The sequence below is a fragment of the Trachypithecus francoisi genome, unplaced genomic scaffold, assembly GCF_009764315.1.
Source record: "Trachypithecus francoisi isolate TF-2019V2 unplaced genomic scaffold, Tfra_2.0 Lachesis_group5, whole genome shotgun sequence".
Lineage (NCBI taxonomy): Eukaryota > Metazoa > Chordata > Mammalia > Primates > Cercopithecidae > Trachypithecus > Trachypithecus francoisi.
Genome location: NW_022681470.1, coordinates 147,203,450 through 147,227,964, shown reverse-complemented (window position 1 = coordinate 147,227,964; position 24,515 = coordinate 147,203,450). Strand labels below are relative to the sequence as shown.

Here is a 24,515-nt window from a genome sequence, read left to right as displayed (position 1 = left end):
AATGTCCCTGGGGTTGGGGGGCGGCATCACCCAGGTGACCCCTGCTACAGAGGGTCACGTCCAAGCTCGCCGACAGCCAGGAGGCACCACCTTGTCCTGGGCTATAGACATGGAGGCTGCGGGTACAGGGAGATGTTTCTGAGCCCTGGGGGCTGTGGCAGAGCCCCTGATTTCGGCACAGCGCCCTGTAATTACTTGCAGGCTGCACACGTTTTCTCGGGAGAGGGTAGCAGCAGCGAGCTGTGACCTTCCGGGGGCAGAACGGCGTTTTCAGGTCCTGGCTGGATATCTTGGCAATTCTTTCAGGGGAACAACTTGTCCGCAAAAAGAACTGACAATAACGTGAATTTCAACACGACGAGGACACGCTGAAATCTGGTGACCGACCGGGGGAAGTAAACCCGCTCTGACTGGCCGCGGGGACTGGAGTTTGCTCACCACACAAGAGCCCTTCTCAAGATAAAAGGCTCCGGCAAAGCTCTCAGCAGAAATGTTACAAAAAAAAAAAAAAAAAAAAAAAAAAAAACTCCCTGGGAGAACAAGGAGCTATCAGAAAAACATACTCTGTGATCTGGAGGTCACAGAGTTCTTCTTACTCAGTGAGGCAAGAAGCAAAAAGGCTAAAGAAATGCTTATCCTGGAACAGGGGTTTCCACCCGGGCACTGTGGACATTGGCGCCGGATTGTTCTCTGGGGTGGGGCCGTCCTGGGCACTGCAGGGTGCTGAGCAGCGTCCCTGGCCTCCACCCACTCCATGCCAGGAGCGCGTCCCCGTCGTGTAACCACAAATGTCCCCAGACATTGCCCCAGATGAGTAAGGACGGAGGTGCAGGTGGGCACAGGTGGGTGCAGGTGCCCTGTGAACCCATCTCCACCTGCACCCTCTGCATCTCCAACCTACCCCCAGCCCCAGTGTCTCCTAAGGGGTAGAAAGTCCACAATGCTGAACGTGAGAGACCCTGCCTTAATTTGAGAAAAAAAAGGAATCAAGTCTGTCCCCTCCTCACATCAGACGCCATGATAAACTCCCAACGGGGCAGATGGTGTCAGTCAGGGGGACCCTAGCTCCTGGGATTTGCCTCCTCTCTCCCTCCTCACTCAGAGTGTGGATTTCAGTGTGTGCAGCCTCCTGGAACGATGTGGCCCCGATGTCCACAGGGGCCAGTGGGGGAAACCCTGTTTGGAAAAAAACAGAGTCTGCTTCCTGCTCACACCAGACACCAGAATAAACTCCCAATGCGGCAGACAGCATAAACCAGGGGGACCCCAGCTCCTGGGATTCACCTCCTCTCTCTCTCCCATTCAGGGGGTGGATGGAATTCTCCTCTGGCCAAACTGAACAAGCTCTCGCCTGCCGCCACCCAGGGCAGGGGTGCCTGAGTCTCTAACTCACAGGCGAGGATCCAGGCCCTCTGCCCGCCAGGACAATGACCCCTCCCAAAGCTAGGGAGTGGCAGCCCCAGGTCCGCAGCCAGCTCTTACCCTGAAAAGCGTGACATCCGGGAAGGGGAATGGCAGGTACCCCAGGGCCTGATGGTGGGGACAAGCCAGGGTCTGATTCCCATAGCAGGATGACCTGCACTCCCCCAGGGCCACCCACCCCTCCAGGGACGCTTTATGCCTTCCATTCTCTGGTCCAAGCTCTGCTCTGGCAACACCTCCGTGCCTGAGTGTGGGGTGCGTTCCCTGACTACCTTAAGGCCACTCCTGGGAGCAGAGCCAGTGCCTCCCGTCTCCTGCCACGCACAACACCCAGGGACTGCCTCTGGTTTTGGCAGAGAGGCTCCGAGTGTGCACACAGGGGCCCCCAGGGCAGGGGCCAATCACCTGGGTTTGCCTGGGACCTAGGGCTCAGTGTTGAACCAAGAAGGTATCAAGCAAACTGCAGTGGGGGTAGTGACAGAGCTCAAAGACGGGCTCGGGACTGACTGAAGACATCTGGGATGCAGTCAGTATGCACTGCCTGCACCTTCGTCCCCACCTGCACCACCTGCACCCACCTGCACCTCCGTCCCCACCTGCACCATCTACACCCACCTGCACCTCCGTCCTCACCTGCACCCACCTGCACCTCCGTCCCCACCTGCACCCACCTGCACCTCCGTCCTCACCTGCACCCACCTGCACCTCCATCCCCACCTGCACCCACCTGCACCTCCATCCCCACCTGCACCATCTACACCCACCTGCACCTCCGTCCCCACCTGCACCTCCATCCTCACCTGCACCCACCTGCACCTCCATCCCCACCTGCACCATCTACACCCACCTGCACCTCCGTCCCCACCTGCACCCACCTGCACCTCCATCCTCACCTGCACCCACCTGCACCTCCATCCCCACCTGCACCTCCATCCCCACCTGCACCCACCTGCACCTCCATCCCCACCTGCACCATCTACACCCACCTGCACCTCCGTCTCCACCTGCACCCACCTGCACCTCCGTCCTCACCTGCACCCACCTGCACCTCCATCCCCACCTGCACCCACCTGCACCTCCGTCCCCACCTGCACCATCTACACCCACCTGCACCTCCGTCCCCACCTGCACCCACCTGCACCTCCGTCCTCACCTGCACCCACCTGCACCTCCGTCCCCACCTGCACCATCTACACCCACCTGCACCTCCGTCCCCACCTGCACCATCTACACCCACCTGCACCTCTGTCCCCACCTGCACCATCTACACCCACCTGCACCTCCGTCCCCACCTGCACCCCCGTCCCCACCTGCACCACCTGCACCACCTGCACCCACCTGCACCTCCGTCCCCACCTGCACCATCTGTACCCACCTGCACCTCCGTCCCCACCTGCGCCCACCTGCACCTCTGTGTCCCCACTTGCACCTCTGTTCCCACCTGCACTTCTGTGTCCCCACCTGCACCTCCGTCCCCACCTGCACCCCCATCCCCCCTTGTGCTCATCTGCACCCACCCGTACCCACCTGCACCCCGTCCTGAACTGCACCTCCATCCCCACCTGCGCCCACCTGCACCTCTGTCCCCACCTGCACCTCCATTCCCACTTGTCCTCATCTGCACCCACCTGCACCCCCCGCATCTCCAGCCCCCTCTCGGCTCCAGGCCCGGGCCCAGGAGACTCCATGGGCCTCCTCTGCCCCCTGGTGGCCGCCAGTGGTAACAACAGCCCTCTGCAAACCGAGCTTCCCAGGCCCGAGGAACAGGCTCCCTGAGCCCCGGCCAGCCGTCTTTGCTGCTTGGGGCCTACAGAAGATAGGAGCAGGGCATCACGGTGCTGGTTTTGTCACCAGGACAGGCAGCCACGGCCCTCACTTGGCGGCGCACCTGCTCTCCTGCAGAGGCTGCCACCCAGAGGTCAGAGACCCCGGCAGGCTCCTGCACCCTTCACAGCCTCGCTCTCGTCCTCGTCCATTGTCGTAGGGAGGTGAGTTTTAAGCTTCCCACCCTGTGCCCCCAGGAACCAAAGCCGCACTCGCCCAGCCCAGCCCAGCGCCCAGCAAACAGGAGGTGCTCAATGAATGAATATCAACATTATTAAAAGATCAGGAAGAACCCACATCCCACGCCATCCTTTGTAACAAAGGACCCCTTCAAGGTCAGCCGGCACCACGCCTGCTCACCACTAATTCCGTCCCCTCTACTGGGGCCTCCCCTTGGGTGCTGTGGACATCAGAGCCTGATGGTTCTCCGGGGTGGGGCCGTCCTGGGAACCATAAGGTGGCTGAGCAGCGTCCCTGGCCTCCATCCACTCCATGCCAGGAGCACCCCTCCATCAAGACAGTTACAGATGTCCCCTGGGGGCAGAATCACCCCTGGTTGAGAGTCCCCGGGTTAGGGGATTCCACGGACTCCCAAGAAACTCTGCATCCCAAGATCTTCTGCCCTGCTGAGGTCCCAGGAGGCTGCACACATTGAAATCCACACCCTGAGTGGGGAGGGAGAAAGGAGGTGAATCCCAGGAGCTGGGGGTCCCCTGGTTTACACCGTCTACCCCATCGGGAGTTTATTCTGGTGTCCAGATAAACTCTAGGGACTGAAGTCAGTTTTGAAATAATGAATGGGGTGGGCGTGGTGGGTCACACCTGTCACCCCAGCACTTGGGGAGGCTGAGGCAGGTGGATCACAAGGTCAGGAGTTCAAGACCAGCCTGGCCAACATGGTAAAACCCCGTCTCTACTAAATATACAAAAATTAGCTGGGCATGGTGGCATGCACCTGTAATCCCATCTACTCGGGAGGCTGAGGCAGAGAATTACTTGAACGCAGGAGGCGGAGGTTGCAGTGAGCTGAGATCGTGCCACTGCACTCCAGCCTGGGTGACAGAACGAGACTCTGTCAGAGAGAAAAGAAAAGAAAAAAAAAACAAAAGAGAAGAGAAGAGAAAAGAAGGGAAAGGAAAGGAAAAGAAAGAAAGTCTCTCCTTCCTGGGCACTGTAGACATTGGGGCTGGATTATGCTCTGGGATGGGGCCGTGTTGAGCAGTGTCCCTGACCTCCACCCACTCCATGCCAGGAGCACCCCCCAGTCATGACAACCAGAGACATCCCTAGACATCTCCCAGCATCCCCTGGGGAGAGGAAGTGAGGGTTGGGTCAGAATCACCCCTGCTCCCTCCGTGAGACCCACTAGCATAGTTAAATTTCAAATAGTTCAGAATTTAAGTGTGAAACATGCAATCAGAACGAAATACAGGTGATATTTTTTATAATCTTAAAATTTTGAAGAAACCCATAAAAAAACAAAGGAGACACTCATGTGTAACAAACATTGTAAAATCCTGGCCAGGTGCAGTGGCTCATGCCTGTAATCCCAGCATTTTGGGAGGCTAAGGCAGGAGGATCACTTGAGGTCAGGGGTTCAAGACCAGCCTGGCCAACATGGTGAAACCCCGTCTCTAAAAATACAAAACTTAGCCAGGCGTGGTGGTGCACACCTGTAATCCCAGCTACTCGAGAGGCTGAGGTGGGAGAATCTCTTGAACCCGGAGGAGGAGGTGGCAGTGGGCCGAGATCGTGCCACTGCACTGCAGCCTGGGCAACAGAGTGAGACTCTGTCCAAAAAAAAAAAAAAAATTCTCTATGGCAAAACCCACCATAAGCAAAGTCAAAACACACGCTCAGGAAAATATTTCCAGAGTTCAAACCAACGTTTATAAACTATTCAAACAAATCAATGCGCCTGAAACGTCGGAACAGAAAGGTCAGCAAAGAGCCCAGCCTGACAGTCCACAGAAGGAACGCCCAGAGAACGGTCGGATTCACCGGCCACTGAGGACACCCAAACAAAACAAAGATGTGCGCCCCTACTTGCCAGCTTGGCCAAGATCTCATCGCTGCAGCTGGGAGGGTGGGGAACGAGCACTTCAGGAAGGAATGGGGCGTTACTGGAGGTCCTTGTGGCTGGATGTCAAATGTAGATCACATGCACAGAACTCAGCAGCAAATCCACTCGCAAGAATTTAACTGAAACCTCAACCATCCAAGGGGAAGGATTCAGGAAGGAAGGAGAGAGGGAGGGAGGGAGGCGGGGAAGGAGGGAGTGGGGGAGGGATGGAAGGAAGGAAGGAGGGAGGGAGTGGGGGAAGGAGGGGGGAGGGAGGGAAGGAGGGAGTGAGGGAGGGAAGGAAGGAAGGAGGGAGGGAGGGACGGAAGGAGGGAGGGAAGGAGAGGGGGAAGGAAGGAAGAAGAGAGGGAGGGAAGGAAGGAAGGAAAGAAGGAGGGAAGGAGGGAGGGAAGAAAGGAAGGAAGGAGGGAGGGAAGGAAGGAGGGAGAGAGGGAAGGAAGGAGGAAGGGGAGGAGGGAGGGAGGAGGAAGGGAAGGAAGCAGCGGAGAGAGGGAGATAGTGATAGGAAGGAAGGAGAAAGGGGGGACAGGAAGGAAGGCGAAAGATAGAGAGAGGGGGAAGGAAAGAAAGAAAGAGACAGAGAGGAACAAAGGAAAGAGAGAGAGAGGAAGAGAGAAAGACAGGTAAAGAAAAAGAGAGACACCCAAAAGCCCAGCTGGGGGACGAGTTAAACACATTACAAAATTATTTTTAAAGTGGGAAGTCACCACCCCCTATCACAGGGAGTTCCTTAACGAGCATCAGGAATGAGGGTGGACGCCAAGGTTTCTCGACGAGGAAGGACGCCCAGTGATGGGAATGAGGACATGAGAGAACAGAACCCTCCTTGTGTGAAATCTACAGGCGAACGTAATTCACAAAAATCCCAGGACAGGCTTGTCAAGATGCCGACACCCATTGGTGCCGGGCTGGGGGAACTTAGGGGCTTCGCCTTCTTTGTATTTTTCTTCATTTTACCTTTTTAGTTGTTGTTTATTTTTTGGAGACAGGGTCTTGCCCTGTTGCCCAGGCTGGAGTGCAGTGGTGCGATCATAGCTCACTGCAGCCTTGACCTCCTGGGCTCAAGTGATCCTCCTGCCTTGGCCTCCAGTGTAGCTGGGACTACAGGTACACACCATAACACCTGGCTAATTTTGAAATTCTTTTGTAGAGATGGGGTCTTGCTATGCTGCCCAGGCTGGTCTCAAACTCCTGGGCTCAAGTGATCCTCCCACCTTGGCCTCCCAAAGTGCTGGGATGACTGGTGTAAGCCACCGCATCCAGCAACTCACCAAGTTCTGGCCTCAATCAGGGATCAAAGGGCTTCAGGCCAAATTGCCATCCCTAAAATGACCTGCTAGAGAAACTTAAGTCTATGAAATGAAGGGGAGGCACCCCAGAAACTGGCAGGTGGTCCCCGGAAGTGGTACAAGAAGAAGGGACTCGGGTCCCGCAGTTGACCCCCAGTGGCTCTCAGCCTCGAGAACCCAGCCCGGCAATGGCCAGAGTCGCACCCGGCGGACCCCTGCAGGGAGCCTCTTCCTCTCTCCTTGAGGTCATGGGGGCGCGAGTGACCGGCGAGGGAGGAAGTTGGCTCCGTTCACCCCTCCAGCTGCTTCCCCATTTCAGCAGAGGGAACAGCAGGCTCCCAGCGATAGCCCCATCCTAACCCCAGAACCCATGGACAGGTCAGCTCCACATCAAAAGGGACTGCAGACGGGATGAAGTTAAGGATGGCGAGACAGGAAAGCATCCGGGGTGATCTGGGGGCCCCGGTGTCCTCATAGGGTCCTCAGGAGAGGAGGCAGGAGGGTGAGAGTCAGAGACTGGAAGAGGTTTCACTGTGGCTGTGCACAGGGAGGAGGGGGCCCCGAGCCAAGGGATGTGGGTGCCTCTAGACGCTAGGAAATGTGGGAACCAGATTCTGGCCTGGAGCCCCAAGAAGGGATGGGCCCTGCCCACACCTTGATTTTCCTTGATTTTCGCCCAGTGAGGACTATGTGAGGCTTTTTTTTTTTTTTTTTTTTTTTGAGATGGAGTCTCACTCTGTCGCCCAGGCTGGAGTGCAGTGGTGCGATCTCGGCTCTGCAACCTCTGCCTCCCAGGCTCAAGCGAGTCTCCTGCCTCAGCCTCCTGAGTGTCTGGGATTACAGACGCACACCACCACACCTGGCTAGTTTTTTTGTATTTTTAATAGAGATGGGGTTTCACCATGTTAGCCAGGCTGGTCTCAAACTCCTGACCTCAGGTGATCCACCTGCCTCGACTTCCCAAAGTGCTGGGATTACAGGTGTGAGCCACCGCGCCTGGCCCTATGTTAGACTTCCGAGCTGCAGAGCTGTCAGATAATAACTGTGTGTGTGAGAAGCCGTTCTACACCAGTGGTCACTTACGTCCGCTGCAGGAGGTGCCTACATCCACCAGTGCCCAACAAGAGGATCTAGCTGCTCCCACCCAGGCCCTGGGGGCTTAGTGGGCAGCCCCACCAGCCTACAGCCTGCCTGCCAGAGAGCTGTTCTCACAGACCCCCATCATGGGACACGTGTCGCTGGGACAGGTCACGGAAAATGATGACCCCATCACAGGCAGTCTTTCCAAAGGGGCCCACGGGAGACCAGAAATTGCAATGTTTCTTGCTGAGAACTGCCATATCCTAGCTTGCAAACAGTTAGTTCTGCAGCTGCTAGCATTTCCCTGTTGAAATGAATAGGGTTATTTGTTTCTGTTTTTTTAGAGACAGGGTCTCTCTCTGTTGCCCAGGTTGGAGTGCAGTGGTGCAATCATAGCCCACTGCAGCCTCAACCCCCCGGGCTCAAGCGATCCTCCCACCTCAGCCTCTTAAGTAGCTGGGATTTCAGGTGTGCACCACAACACCTGGCTAATTTCTATATTTCTTGTAGAGATGGGGTTTCATCATGTTGCCCAGGCTGGTCTCAAACTCTTGGGCTCAAACGATCCTCCCCACTTCAGCCTCCCACGTAGCAGGGACTACAGGTGCGTGCCACCATACCTGGCTAATTTTCTGTAGAGATGAGGATATTGCTCTGTTGCCCAGGCTGATCTCAAACTCCTGGGCTCAAGCCATCCTCCGGCCTTGGCCTCCCAGAGTGCTGGGATTACAGGTGTGAGCCATGGCGCCCAGCCAGAACTGAATGTTTGAAGAAGTCCAACACCAAACCGGTGGTGGTCGCAGCCAGCTCCAGGAATGCAAAGTCTGAGCCCTCTCCGGGCTCTGCACACCTTCCTGCCCTTGCCCTGCGCGTCGGCACCGGAAATGCAAAGTCTGAGCCTCTCCCGGCTCTGAACACCTTCCCACTCTGCACCATGTGCACCGGAAATGCAAAGTCCAAGACCTCTCCGGGCTTTGCACACCTTCCGGCCCTGCACTATGTGCACCGGAAATGCAAACTCTGACACCTCTCCGGGCTCTGCACACCTTCTGGCCCTGCACCATGTGCACCGGAAATGCAAAGTTGGAGACCTCTCTGGGCTCTACACACCTTCCGGCCCTGCGCCTTCGGCACCGGAAATGCAAAGTCTGAGCCTCTCCAGGCTCTGCACACTTTCCCGCCCTGTACCATGTGCACCAGAAATGCAAAGTCCGAGACCTCTCCGGGCTCTGCACACCTTCCCACCCTGCGCCTCCTTTTTCAGGCTGAGCTTTTCTGTTGGTGTCACAGTTTCACTGGGGTGTGAGTTACACACCCTGAGATGCACACAGGACACGCTTATCTTTAAGCACACATGGTTCGAAAGGTTGCCATTCATTTCTACAGCTGTGCAACTATCAGGATAATCTCAATGGGACGCTGTCATCGGCCCCCAGAGCTGCCCCGATCCTACCCCCCAGCCTCCAGGCCACCTCTGATCTCTGTCACCTTTTCTAGAATTTTCCTGTAAGTGGAATTGTACAATATGAAATCTTTTACATTTTTATGTTTGGCTTCATAAACAAATAAATATTATACATATATTTTATATCTATACTTTTTGTATCTACATTTTATTTTATTTTGTTATTTCTGAGATGGAGTCTCGCTCTCTCGCCCAGGCTGCAGTGCAGTGGCACATTCTCAGCTCACTGCAACCTCCCTCTCCTGGGTTCAAGCAATCCTCCCACTTCAGCCCCCCAAGTAGCTGGGATTACAGGTGCCTGACACCATGCCCGGCTAATTTTTGTATTTTTAGTAGAGAAGGGGTTTTGCCAAGTTGGCCAGGTTGGTCTCAAACTCCTGATCTCGGGTGATCCACCCGCCTTGGCCTCCCAAAGTGCTGGGATTACAGGCGTGAGCCAATGCACCTATTTATATAAAATAGCTCTATCTATACATGCATCATGTTATTGAGATATAATTCATATGACAGTGCACCCATTAAAAATGCATAATTCTTTCTGGGTATTCTCTGCGGGACCAAAAATAAGAAAAAAATCATAAAATAAAAAGAAAATGCACAATTCAGTGGCATTTAGTACATTCACAGAGTCCTGCAACCATCACCGCTATCTAATTCCAGAACATTCTAATTATGCCAAGAAAAAATACATCAACCATCACTTCCCATGCCTCTCCCAGGCTCGGCATCCACGCGTCCCCTCCCTGCCTTTGTGGATTGGCCTGCCCTGAACATTTCGTAGAAATGGCATCACATGTTGTGTGGCCTTTTGTGTCTGGCATCTCTTACTGAGTGTGACGTCCTCAAGGCACATCCACACTGTGGCCTGTGTCAAAGCCTCATTCCTTTTCATGGCTGAGTAATACTCCATGGTGTGGATGGAGGATGTTCTGCTGATCCACTCACCCATTGATGGACATTTGGAGTCTTTGCCTTATTGCTACATTTGAACATATTCTTTACTTTTGAGTACATCTGTTTTTGAATTACCTCTCATGACCATTGTCTACTAAGGACAAGACCAAAAGGATTTATCCTGGGCTTGTCTAAAATATGCATTTTTAAGGAGCACATTACATGCCATAAAATTCAAGTGAAGTGTACTGCTCAAAGATACTTCAGGGCCAGGTTCAGTGGCTCACACCTGTAATCCTGGCACCTTGGGAGGCCAAAGTAGGAGGATCACTTAAGCCAAGGAGTTCAAGACCAGTCTGGGCAACAAAGCAAACCCTAACTCCTTTCTGGTTTTTTGTTTGTTTGTTTGTTTTTTGCTTTCTTTCTTTTCTTTTTCTCTTTTTTCTCTCTCTCTTTTTTTTTTTTTTTAGAAAGAGTTTCGCTCTGTCGCCCAGGCTGGAATGCAGTGGCATGATCTTGGCTCCCTGCAACCACCGCCTCCCAGGCTCAAGTGATTCTCATGCCTCAGCCTCCCAAGTAGCTTGAATTACAGGCCTGCGCCACCACGCCTGGCTAATTTTCCTATTTTTAGTAGAGATGGGGTTTCACCATGTTGGTCAGGCTGGTCTGGAACTCCTGACCTCAGGTGATCCACCCGCCTCAGCCTCCCAAAGTGCTGGGATTATAGGCAACAGCCACCATCCCTGGCCAAGACCCTAACTCTTAAAAAAAAAAAATTAAAACTTTTTTAAAAGATTTTTTAGTAAGTTCACCAGGTTTGCAGCCACTACCACCCGACCACTGGGTCCATGTATATGTCCCTGGCAAGTCCCTGGCGCACATGCACGTCCCCAGCCTCCGGCCACCACAAGTCCCTTTCTGTCCCTACGGCTTTGCCTTTTCTGGACATTTCTGCCTGCCTTTCTACTTAGTTTTAAATGATTTCCTCTTCCTACATTTTAAAAGTCACTCATGATTCTTTAGGGAGAAAAACGAGCAGCAAACCAACAGAGAGAGCTAAAGGGCCAGCGACGGGTTATTCTCCAGGTGCACGGGAGATGGGGTGAAGGCTGAGGCACCCTCCTTCAAACTCCCTACCACGGCGCAAAGACACCGGAAAGGCAGGCAGCACCGCCGAGGGCTTCCCACCCTGACCCCGTCCAGGGGCTCAGGCACCAGTAGGACCAGTGAGTGCCACGTTCCCGGCCTCATGGGTGGGAAACTCTGCCAGGGGCTAGCAGCTGTTCCCCCGCACCCGCTCCCCATTACTCACACTTGGTGGATACAAAAAGCCCACAGACCCAGGCCAAGGCCAAGACAACCACCTTGACGGCAACCCCATGTCTTCGATTCAGGGTGCAAAACAGCCAACCGAGCCTCAAATCAGAGCAAAGAAATGAGTCACAGCACCGACCTGTGCAGGAGGTCTCGCCGTCTGCAGCACCGAGATCCCGAAACCAAGCTCCGCTCCCTGGAAAAAACATATAAGAATTAGTTTGGCATGGCTGGAGGTGCCATGCACGTGTTGATGGGGTCAGCACTGGAGAATGGCCTTGCGCTCATGATTGGACAAGGACAGAAATCATTTTGGCAACCAGGTGCGGTGGCTCAGGCCTGTGATCCCAGCACTTTGGGAGGCCAAGGCGGGAGGGTCTTGAGGTCAGGAGTTCGAGACCAGACTGGCCAACATGGCAAAACTCCATCTCTACTAAAATTACAAAAATTAGCCAATGAGGTGGCAGCACCTGTAGTGCCAGCTACTCAGGAGGGTGAGGCAGGAGAATCACTTGAACCTGGGAGGCGGAGGGTGCAGTGAGCTGAGATCAAGCCACTGCACTCCAGTCTGGGCAACAGTGTGAGACTCTGCCAAAAAAAAAAAAAAAAAAAAAGAAAAGAAAGAAAGAAAGAAAGAAAGAGAGAGAGAGAGAGAGAGAGAGAGAGAGAGAGAAAGAAAGAAAGAGAAAAGAAAAAAGAAAAAAAAGAAAAAGAAAGCAGCAGAAGGCAATTTACTGAAAATATTTACTATTAGAGATTTATGACATTATTCCTAATACATTTTCCACGTGTTTGAAGACTGAACTGAGTGCAAGGATTGATGTTTTTATGGCTCTTCACAATTTATCACAAACAACTCTGTACATCTTCCAAGCCTCGTGATCCCCCTGGGAGGAAGAAGAAGAGGCTGAGTTAGTCCCATGGTGCCCAGAAGGCACCCAACGTATCCAGGTCTGCCCAGGACTTTTCCAGAGTTAGCCTGATAGTCCTGCATCCTGGGAAATCCCTCAGCCCCAGCTCAGCTGGGACGGGCAGTCTCTGAGCAGAACCAAGCTGGCACCACATGCCTGAGGCTGCGACCAGGGACTCCCCATCTCAGGGGCCTCGGGGGAGCCCGCCACCATCACTGACAGGACGAGCTCCAGGGCCAAAGCTGTTCCTGCGAACACCGTGGTTTATATGAGACCCTTGCCTCCCTCTGGAGTCTGGAATCCCGGCACGGGTCAGGCAGCAGGGGCCGCAGACCTAGCCCCCATAGGAACGCGGGCGCAGGGGCCGCAGACCTAGCCCCCATTGGAACGCGGGCGCTGGGTCTCTGGGAGGCTCGCTGGTGACGGTGCTTCGGGCTATTGCCCCAGCTTGCTGCTGGGGATGAGGCGTGTCTCGCGTGACGCATGGGGAGAGGGCTGGAAGCTGGACCTGGAAGCCAGGCCTGGCCTCCCCACCCCACCCCACGAGCTTTTCCCTTTGTGAACTCTGCTCCATGCTCCATGTCCTCTTGCTGGGAGAAACCACAGCTGCAAGGAGGCCTTGTGTGGAGTCCGGGGTCCCCCCAGCAAGTCACCACATCTCTACAAAATTACCCCATCTTTACAAAAAAAATTTAAAAATTAGGAGGGTGTAGTGATGCCCGCCTGTGACCCCAGCTACGCAAGAGGCTGAGATGGGAGGATCGCTTGATTCTGGGAGATCAAGGTTGCAGTGAGCTAGGATTGCACTACTGCACTCCAGCCTGGGCAAGAGAGTGCAATGCTGTCTGAGAAAAAATAAAAATAAATGCCACGTGGGGCCAGGCGCGGTGGCTCACACCTGTAATCCCAGCACTTTGGGAGGCCAAGGCAGGCAGACCACTTGAGGTCAGGAGTTTGAGACCAGCCTGGTCAACAGGTTGAAATCCTGTCTCTCCTAAAAATATAAAAATTAGCCAGGCATGGTGGTGGATGCCTGTAATCCCAGCTACTTGGGAGACTGAGGCACGAGAATCGTTCAAACCCGGGAGGCGGAGGTTGCAGTGAGCTGAGATCATGCCACTGAACTCTAGCCTGGGTGACAGAAGGAGTCCCAGTCTGAAAAAAAAAAAAAAAAAAAGCCACTTGGGATCCAGGATAGGATCCTAAAACAGAAAAGGGACCTTAGAAGAAAAAATTGTGAAACTGGGATAAATAGTGAAATTTAACTCATAGAAATGTACCCACATGAGCTTCCTGGTGGTCATAAGTACATGGTCCAGCCTGGGCAACACAGCAAGACCCCATCTCTACAAAAACAATGTAAAAATTAGCTGGGCATGGTGGTGCAAACCTGTTGTCCCAGTTACTTGGGAGGCTGAGGCAGGAGGATCGCTTCAGCCCAGGAAGTCGAGGCTGCAGTGATCTGTGATTGTGCCACTGCACTCTAGCCTGGGCAACAGAGCAAGGCACTGTCTCAAAAACAAACCAAACCCAAATGCCTGGTAACTTCATAAGATGCTAACATAAGGGAAAACTGGTGAGAGATAGACACGAGATCTCTGGATTTCTTTGCAACTCTTCTGAAAATCTAAAATTAAAAGTTCATTTTAAAAAAAAACCACAGGCCGGGCGCGGTGGCTCAAGCCTGTAATCCCAGCACTTTGGGAGGCCGAGATGGGCGGATCACGAGGTCGAGATCATCCTGGCTAACATGGTGAAACCCCATCTCTACTAAAAATACAAAAAAAAAAAAAAAACTAGCCAGGCAAGGTGGCGGGCGCCTGTAGTCCCAGCTACTCAGGAGGCTGAGGCAGGAGAATGGCGTAAAACCTGGGAGGCGGAGCTTGCAGTGAACTGAGATCCGGCCACTGCACTCCAGCCTGGGTGACAGAGCAAGACTCTGTCTCAAAAAAAAAAAAAAAAAAAACCCACAAACTTTAAAATGCTAGTTTCCGTTCTATGAGCCCAGGGTAATTTACCATCAACAAAAGGTGGGAATAGGGAGCTGAAATCCCTGCTGTCACCTGCAGGTGGTGCCCTTGCCACAGGAACGCCCTGGCACCCTTGGGCTCTGGGAGCAGCTGGAATCTTGCAGGATCCGCTACACCAGGGCTTGCCACTCAGAACAGCAGCAGCTCAGGGCAGCAGGCATGAGCGATGAAAGGGCTAGAGCGGCATGCCCACGGGGCGGCAGGAGGCCCAGACTCCTGCCCTGCACCTTGCAGGGCAGCTATGCACATAACCCTTCAACTTTGAATCATATATTTTTCTTTTTCTTTTTTTTTTTTTTTTTTGAGACAGGGTCTCACTCTGTCGCCCAGGCTGGAGTGCAATGATGCAATCACAGCTCACTGCAGCCTCCACCTCCTGGGCTCAAGCGATCCTCCTTCCTCAGCCTCCTGAGGAGCTGGGCCGACAGGTGAGAATCACTGTTGTAGTTTTTACGGACTGGGAAGGCGAAGGAATGTCCTTAGTTTGTGGGCTAATTTTTAAAGTTTTTAAAATAGAGACAGGGTATTGCTATGTTATCCAGCCTGGTCTTGAACTCCTGGGCTCAAGTGATCCTCCCACCACCTTGTCTTCTGAAAGGGATGGGATTCAGGTGCAGCCGTTTCACCTGGACAACCTGAAATTACTGAATGAATTCCAAGTGGTGGTCCTGTGCACCCTTTAACCCACTACCCTGCCAGTGACTCCATACACAGCTAGGGCACATCTTATCAAAACCACCAAACTGAGAGAGGCGGATACATTCAATGTAGACATTCACCCCTAGGAATCATTATTTTCCAATAGCCTTCTTGTGAAATAATGCCCATACCATACAACTCGCCTACCTGAAGTGTATAATTCAGTGCTTTCAGTATATTTGCAAAACTGGGCAACCACCACCTTTATGTAGTTCCAGAACATTCTCCTACAAAGAAGCGCCCTCCTCATCAAGCCTCCAGTCTCCAGCCCCGGCACCCACGTGTCCCCTCCCGTCTCTGTGGATGGGCCTGTCCCGGACATTTCATAGAAATGGGGTCGCACACCATCCAGCGTCGCTCACTGATCCTCAAGGTGCATCCACGCTGTGACCTGTATCAGACTCGCTCCTTTCCATAGCTGAGTATGGAGGGACGTGTTTCTCAAATCCATTCACCCGCGGATACACCATCGGTTTGTTCCTACTTGTTGGCGATTGTGAATCTGCTGCTGTGAATATTTGTGTCACAGGAATCTTATTTTTTATTTTTTTATTTTGTTTTGAGACAGAGTCTCATTCTATCCTCCAGGCTAGAGTGCAGTGATGCAATCTCAGCTCACGGCAACCTCCACCTCCCGAGTTCAAGAGATTCTCTTGCCTCAGCCTCCCGAGTACTTGGGATTACAGGTACCCACTACCACGCCTGGCTAGCTTTTTTTGTATTCTTAGTAGAGACAGGGTTTCCCCATGTTGGCCAGGCTGGTCTCGAACTCCTGACCTAACGTGATCCGCCTGCCTAGGCCTCCCAAAGTGCTGGGATTACAGGTGTGAGCCACCACGCCCAGCCCTAGGAATCATTTTTAAGATGGGTTCTCATTCTCTGCCTTCACTGCAAACCTCCCTGTCTCCAGCCCTTTAATCCCAGCCCCTGGCTGCTGTCCTTAAGACCTTGGACTCGGCAATGAGGCAACCGCAGGGCTGAGCAGATCCCCCCACCCCCGGTCTGCGCTCAGCCCCAGAGCAGCTCGGGTCAGAGGCGCACACAGCGTGGGTGAAGCCGTGTCCCAGCCGCTCTGTCCTCGGGCCTTGAGCTGCACCAGCTGGCACCAGGCTGTCCCCCAGCGACCTTCAGCGGCTCGCTCAGCCCGACAGAAACGCTGGGTTTTCATGTTCTCTGTGTGGACGAATCACAATTGACCTGTGCGGCCAGCAGTGGAGCCAAGGAGGCAAGACCTCCCCGCGGGGGTTAAGTCCTCTCAGAAACTGCCCAGCCAGGGGCGACACGAACCGCTGGGACCTCCTGTTCATAAATTAGCATGGATTTCAAGGCGCCAATAACCCGGCTTTAAACCCTGCTTAGGGCCCTGGGCGCATATGTGCGGCTGGCCCTTCTACCCAGCAGGCAGGCAAGTCTCAGACACAGGCAAGAAACACTCCAGGTAGCAGGTGCCGAATGCCAGCAGGGAGAGATCAGTCCCCCTGGGGACACAGAGGCCACGGACGGTGGTAGTGGCCAGGGGACCTCGTGTAGGAAGGGCTGCCACTGCCTCCCAGCCCTCCCCACTGTGTCCTGTCCTGGAGGGCTTCTCCAGATCTCTGTCCGACTTCCTTCCTTCCTTCTTTCCTTCCCTCTCTCCCTCCTTCCCTCCCTCCCTCCTTCCCTCCTTTCTCCCTCCTTCCCTTCTTTCCCTCCATCCCTCCCTCCTTCCTCCCTCTCTTTTTCTCTTTCTCTCTTCCTCCTTTGTCTCTTTTCTTTTTCTTTCTTTCCTTCTTTCTTCTCTTTCTTTTCTCTCTCTCACCTTTTTTCTTTTTTTAAGACAGTCTCACTCTGTCACCCAGGCTGGAGTGCAGTGGCGCAATCTCAGCTCATTGCAACCTCCACCTCTCAGGTTCAAGTGATTCTTCTGCCTCGGCCTCCCAAGTAGCTGGGATTACAGGTGCCCATCACCACGCCCAGCTAATTTTTGTATTTTTTGTAGAGATGGTGTTATGTTATATTGGCCAGGCTGGTCTCGAATTCCTGGGCTCAGGCAATCCACCCTCCTCAGCCTCCCAAAGTGCTGGGATGACAGGCATGAGCCACCATGCCTGACCAATTTCTTTTTTAAAAAAATTAAATTAGGCCAGGTGCAGTGGCTCATGCCTGTTATCCCAGCACTTTGGGAGGCCGAGGCAGGCAGATCACCTGAGGTCAGGAATTCAAGACCAGCCTGGGCAACATGGTGAAACCCCATCTCTACTAAAATACAAAAATTAGCCAGGTGTGGTGGTGGACGCCTGTAATCCCAGCTACTCGGGAGGCTGAGATGGGAGAATCGCTTGAACCTGGGAGACAGTGGTTGCAGTGAGCCGAGATTGCACTACTGCACTCCAACCTGGACGGCTAAGCGAGACTGTCTCAAAAAAAAAAAAAAAAAAAAAGAAATTAAAATATTTATATGCCATAAAATTCCCCCTTGTAGAACCTGGAGAATATGATGCCCAGTGAAATAGGCCAGACGCTGAGAGAGAAAATGACTGCGTAATCCCACGTATTGTGGAGTCCAACAACAAAACAAAGAACCCCAAATACAGCCGGGTGCGGTGGCTCATGCCTATAATCCCAGCACTTTGGGGGGCTAAGGTGGGGAGATCACCTGTGGTCAGGAGTTCGAGATCAGCCTGGCTAACAGAGCGAAACTCTGTCTCTACTAAAAATACAAAATTAGCTGGGCGTGGTGGCACGCACCTGTGATCCCAGCTACTCGGGAGGCTGAGGCAGGAGAATCACTTGAACCCGGGAGGCGGAGGTGGCAGTGAGCTGAGATCCGGCCACTGCACTCCAGTCCAGGTGACAGAGCGAGACTCCGCCTCAAAAAAAAAAAAAAACCACACAATCAAAACCCCCCAAATACATAGAAACAAAGAACAGAAAAGTGGTTAGTGGTGGAGGGAAAGGAAGGGGGAGATGGGGGTCAGAGGATACACAGTTTCAGCTGTGCTGGAAACATTGACTGAGGGATGTCACTGCAGCCTGTGGACCATCTAAAGATATTGTACTATGGGCTGGGCATGGGGGCTCACGCCTGTAATCCCAGTACTTTAGGAGGTTGAGGCGGGAGGATTGCTTAAGGCCAGAAGTTTGGGACCAGCCTGGGCAACATAGTAAGACCCTATCTCTACAAAAAATGTAAAGATTAGCTGGGCATGGTGGTTCCTGGGATCACTTGAGCCCAGAAGGCAGAGGCTGCAGTGAACCGTGGTACCGAGATCACACCACTGCACTGCAGCCTGGGCCACAGAGCAAGACTCTGAGTCAAATAAATAAATAAAAATAAAATAAAAACCAGGCCTCACCCACAGTGTCGAAGGCATGCATCTTCCAGGGTTATTAAGGTGCTGGTTGTTATTTTTGCTCATAATTCTGAAAAGGCTGATAGATTTTATAGCCTAGTATCTCCAAGCAGTGCCCAAGGATACAAACAGCCAGACCCTCAGTTCCCAAACCTGGGGATTTGCAACAGGCAAACACAGAGCTGGGCAATTCTGTGGCAGAGCAGATGAAGGATTGATCTGAGTCCCATGATCCTCGGCCCTGCTGAGGTCCCAGGAGGCTGCACACACTGAAATCCACATCCTGAGTCGGGTGGAGGGAGGAGGAGAATCCCAGGAGCTGGGGTCCCCCTGGTTTACACCGTCTGCCCCATCGTGAGTTTATCCTGATGTCCGGAGTAAGCAGGGATCAAAGTCTATTTTGTTCCAAATGATGAATGCAGGGTCTCCCCTCCCCGTCAGCACTCTGGACATTGGGGCCGGATCATTCTCTGGGGTGGGGCTGTCCTGGGCACTGCGGGGTGCTGAGGGGGTGCTGAGCAGCATCCCTGGCCTCCACCCACCCCGTGCCGGGGGCACACCCCCTTCTAGAGCTGTTCTGTTGCCTTGAATTTCTGCCCTCTGACCTCCCCTGTCCTCATCCTGATGGGATCTTTGGATGGCGCCCTTGAGGCCCAGGGCCCGTGTCCCCTCCTCAGTCAGCCCTCCTGGCCACAGGTGACTCACAGTCCCCTTGGCACCACCTGGGCGCTGTCCCTGGCCTCGCCCATGGCTGACCTTGGCAGGCATCCCCAACAGAGGCGAGGGGACAGCTCTCGCCTGCCTCGGCGAGCCTGGGCTCTGGAAGAGGTGCCGGGCACCCTGGGCCCCCCACCGCCGGGTCTGGGACACAGATGCTCTCCCATTTCCAAACCTCCCATTCGGACCCTCACTGCGGCGGTGGCGGGGCCGTGTCTTTTGAGACTCTGCACGCAGGAGGGGGTGAGTTTGAGTGAGGCAGTCTCCATGGAGAGGAAGGTCTTTATTTAGGAAGCCAGGTGGGGGCGGGGCCGGGTGGGGAGGAGAGGGGGAGAGGAGATGAGCTTCTGCACATTTCAAACCTGTCATTTCTTTTCTGATGCACACCCTCCCCTCCCGCTTCATGACAAGCTCTGCTCCCACCTTCCCCGGGTTCCCAGAGCAGCCTCTTGGCACGATCTGAAACAGCTGGGGTCCCCCCCTCAACCCCCCAGGTACTACGGACATTAGGGCCGGGTCATTCTCTGGGGCGGGGCCATCCTGGGCACTGCAGGGTGCTGGGCAGCATCCCTGGCCTCTACCCCCTCTATGCCAGGAGCATCCCCAGTCATGACAGCCACCAATGTCCCAGACATTGCCTGATGTCCCCTGGGGAACAGAAACATCCCCAGAAAGACTTCCTCAGTTAGGGGTTCCACGGATCCCCAAGAGACTGTGTCCCATGATCCTCTGCCCTGCTGAGGTCCCAGGAGGCTGCACACATTGAAATCCACACCCTGAGTGGGGGGAGGGAGAGAGGAGGAGAATCCCAGGAACTGGAGTCCTGTGGTTTATGCTGTCTGCCCCATTGGGAGCTTATTCTGGTGTCTGTTGTGAGCAGAGAGGCAATTCAATTATTATTTTTGAAATAATGAATGCAAGCTCTTCCCCTCTGCACTGTGGACATTGGGGCTGGACCATTCTCTGGGCTGGGGCCGTCCTGGGCACTGCAGGGTGCTAAGCAGTATCCCTGGCCTCCACCCACTCCATGCCAGGAGCACCCCCCAGTTGTGACAACCACAGATGTCCCCAGACATTGCCCAGGGTCCCCTGGGAGGCAGAGGCAGGAGAATCAATTGAGCTCAGGAGTTCAAGACCAGCCTGGACCACAAAGCAAGACCCCATCTCTACAAAATATTTTAAAAACATAGCTAGGTGTGGTGGTGTGCACCTGTGATCCCAGTTACTCAGGAGGCTGAAATGGGAGGAATGCTGAGTCTGGGAGGTCGAGGCTACAGTGAGCTGAGACCACACCACTGCACTCCAGCCTGGGTGACAGAGCAAGACTCTGTCTCAGGAAAAAAAAAAAAAAAGAGAGAGAGAGACCCTGTCTCAAAAAAAAGAGGGGGTTAAATAACCTGACTAGACACCTCTCAAATAAAGACACACAGGCAGCCAACAGGATTATGAAAAAATGCTAAAGATCATTCATCATCAGGGAAAAGCAAATTAAAACCATAATGAGATACCTGTTCGAATGGCTATGATTCAAAGATAAAAGATAAGAAACACTGGTAAAGATGGCCGGGCGCGGAGGCTCACGTCTGTAATCCCAGCACTTTGGGAGGATGAGGCAGGCGGATCACGGGGTCAGGAGTTCAAGACCAGCCTGGTCAACATGGCGAAACCCTGTCTCTACTAAAAATACAAAAATTAGCCAGACTTGGTGGCAGGCACCTGTCATCCCAGCTACTTGGAGGCTGAGGCAGGAGAATCACTTGAAACCGGGAGGCAGAGGTTGCAGCGAGCCAAGATCGCAGCACTGCACTCCAACCCGGGTGACAGAGTGAGACTCTGTCTCAAAAAAAAAAAGAAAAGAAAAAGAAAACATTGGTAAGGATGTGGAGAAAAGGGAACTCTGTGTGCTGTTGGTGGGAATGTAAATGAGCACAGCCATTCTGAAGAACGGAATGGAAGTTCCTCAAAAAATTAAAGATAGAACCGCCATATGATCCAGTAATCCCACTTCTGGGTATACATCCAAAGGAAATGAAATCAGAATCTGTCAGCCTCATTCACAATAGCCAAGATAGGAAACCAGCCTACGTGTCCATCGTTGGATGAATGGATACAAAAAATGCGAGGCCGGGCGCGGTGGCTCACACATGTCACCCCAGCACTTTGGGAGGCCGAGGCAGGCGGATCACGAGGTCAGGAGTTCAAGACCAGCCTGGTCAACATGGCGAAACCCTGTCTCTACTAAAAATATAAAAATTAGCCAGGCGTGGTGGTGCACACCTGTAGTCCCAGCTACTCAGGAGGCTGAAGCAGGAGGACATCGAGCCCAGGAGCTCGAGGCTGCAGTGAGCTGAGATGGTGCCACTGCACTTCACCCTGGGTGACAAAGCGAGACCCTGTCTCAAAAAAAAAAAATCTATCTATCTACCTATCTATCTATAGATAGATAGATAGACTAATAACATTTATCCTAAAAAGAGAAGCAGTATAAAGGCACTCACAGCTGAAACTGAAAGTCCTCCACCAGTCCCTAACTCCTGACTTCTGGGTTTCACGTCTTGCTTTATAGGACTTTCTGAATTCTAACCCCAATTCTCCTTTTCAAAAATCTTTTGTTTCAGCCAGGCACAGGGGCCTGTGCCTGTAATCCCAGCTATTGGAGAGGCCAAGGCAGGAGGATCGTTTCCGGTCAGGAGCTGGAGACCAGCCTGGGCAACATAGTGAGACACCATCTTTTTTAAAAATTTCGTTCTTGTTTTGGAAAAAATTTTCGATTTACAGAAAAGTTGCAAAGCTAGTACAGCGTTCCCAGACACCCCTCACTCAGCTTCTCCTTGTGTTAGTATCTTACATCCGGTGTCTGCAAATTTTTTCTGCAAAGGGACAAAGAGTAAGTATTTTACGCTCTGCATGCTAAAGGGTCGCTGTTGCATATTCCTCTTTGTTATTTGTTTTTCTATAATCCTTTTAAAATGGAAAAGGCTTTTTAGCCCTGAGCTTTATAAAAATAAGTCAAGTATGGGTCAGGCGGGCGCGGTGGCTCACGCCTGTAATCCCAGCACTTTGGGAGGCCGAGGAGGGCGGATTACGAGGTCAGGAGATCGAGACCATCCTGTCTAAATCCCGTCTCTACTAAAAATATAAAAAATTAGCTGGGTATGGTGGCGGGTGCCTGTAGTCCCAGCTACTCGGGAGGTTGAGGCAGGAGAATGGCATGAACCTGGGAGGCGGAGCTTGCAGTGAGCCTAGATCACGCCACTGCACTCCAGCCTGGGTGACAGAGCAAGACTCCCTCTCAAAAAAAAAAAAAAGAAAAAAAAACAAGCATAAACAAAACGTGGTACATCCTCCAAAACCAAAATGTCAAAATGTACACCCGTGTTCACAGCAGCATGATTCACAGCACCCCAAAGGTAGAGACCACACAGGTGGCCACCAAGAGATGAATGGATAAGCACAATGTCGTCCATTCATGCAATGGAATATGATTCAGCCTGAAAAAGGAAAGAAATTTTGACACAGGCTAGAGCGTGAATGAACTTCGAGGGCATCGTGCCCAGTGAAATGAGCCAGATGCAAAAGGACATATCCTGTGTAACTCCATGCTTAGGAGGTCCCTAGAGCGTGAGCCACACCAAATGTCAACTGTAGCTGTTGGTCAATAATCATGTATCGATATTGGCTCATTACTGTAACAAATGTAGCACATTAATGAGAGATGGTAACAGTAGGGGGAAATGCGTACCTTTTGGGGAGAGGAGATAGGTGGGAACTCAATTCTTCTGTAAGCCCAAAACTGCTCTAAAAATAGTCTATTGAAAGGGGAACTTGAAAAGACAAATTGTGAGAGTTATATCACGAACCAAGTGTTCTGATTTTTCTTTTTCTTTTTTTTGAGACGGAGTCTCGCTCTGTCACCCAGGCTGGAGTGCAGTGGTGCGATCTCTGCTCATTGCAAGCTCCGCCTCCCGGGTTCACGCCATTCTCCTGCCTCAGCCTCCCAAGTAGCTGGAACTACAGGCGCCCACCACCTCGCCCGGCTAATTTTTTTGTTGTATTTTCAGTAGAGACGGGGTTTCACTGTGTTAGCCAGGATGGTCTCAATCTTCTGACCTTGTGATCCACCTGCCTCGGCCTCCCAAAGTGCTGGGATTACAGGTGTGAGTCACTGCGCCCGGCCTGATTTTTTTTTTTTTTAAAGTGAGACTCCATCTCAAAAAAAAAAAAGAGGAGAGGAGGGAAAGAGGGAGGGAAGGAAAGAGAGGGAGGGAGGGGTAGAAGGAGAAAGAGTGGGAGAGAGAGGAAAACAGAGTGAGAGAGAGGGACAGAAGAAGGGAAGAGGAATGAGTGTAAGTGAAGGAGGGACGGAGGAAGGAAGGAAGGAAAGAAGGAAGGGAGGGAGGGGAAGGACGGAGGGAGAAATGAGGGAAGGAAGACGAAAGGAGGAGAGGCGCCCACTTTAGACAACATGATCTCTAAGCACTGACATTTATGAGCGGATCCCTTCCACAAGCTGTTCTAAACAAGCCCCAGAGAGAAGCCTGGTCAGTCTTGGCCAAATGGATTTTCTCCTTTTCCCCGAGCCCCTGTCAGTATCACCACAATGTAATACCGTGAGGATCAAAATCTCCTGGCCACTTAAGCCTGGATTAACCCACAGCAGAGCCATCCTCCCTACTCAGGGGCCACAGCGGCCCCGTGAGAGGATCACACAGCAGTCCTAATGAAATCCGTCCCAATTAGCCTCTGTCAGATTACTCACAGAACCTGCCATTCGTGGAAGGCAGATTAGCCTACGATGCATGTGCAAATCCCATTTGGCGAACGAAAGCATATTCTGGAGATGATTAGCTTATTTCTGCAAGATGGCATCAAGCAGGAGATAACGCGTCTTCATCCCCGTTACACCCACGAGGCTCTGTGTAATTCTCCCTGAGCCTCATCCCCTTCCAATCCTGATTCCCTGTGGGAGAAACACAGTTCCTTCCATTGAAGGGTTGATGCTGTGGGTAAGACCTTTTCATCCTCCTGCTCCAAAACCACATAGAAGGAAGAAACTGGAAGTATATTTTTCATCTGTTTACCATGTTCCTGCCCTCAAAGTACAAGAGAACAAGCTAGAAAGTAGACAAGGCTGGGTGTGGTGGCTCATGCCTGTGATCCCAGCACTTTGGGAGGCTGAGATGGGAGGATCGCTTGAGCCTAGGAATTCAAGTCCAGCCTGGGAAACATAGTGAGACCGCCGCACCAACACCCCACCACCACCTGTACAAAAAATGCAAAAATTAGCCATGTGTGGTGGCATGCCCCTGTAATTATAGCTACTTGGAAGGCTGAGGCAGGAGGATCGCTGGAGCCCAGAAGTTTGAGACTATGGTAAGCCATGCTCACACCACCTCACTCTAGCCGGGGCAATGGAAGAAGACCCTGTCTCAAATAAATAAATAAAAACATAGTG

The 24,515-nt window shown here is 52.7% G+C and overlaps 1 protein-coding gene across 2 annotated transcripts in view; it reads right to left on the bottom strand.

Moving 5' to 3' along the window:
- The window catches only part of GNG7 (G protein subunit gamma 7), a 207,198-nt gene that overhangs the window by 140,357 nt on the left and 42,326 nt on the right, over positions 1–24,515 (bottom strand). The window contains exon 2 of one of the 2 annotated variants that reach the window (XM_033198287.1): positions 11,506–11,567. The gene's annotated coding sequence lies outside the window, so the exon portion shown is untranslated. The remainder of the gene's footprint in view (positions 1–11,505; positions 11,568–24,515) is intronic. The other variant, XM_033198286.1, reaches the window with a different exon arrangement.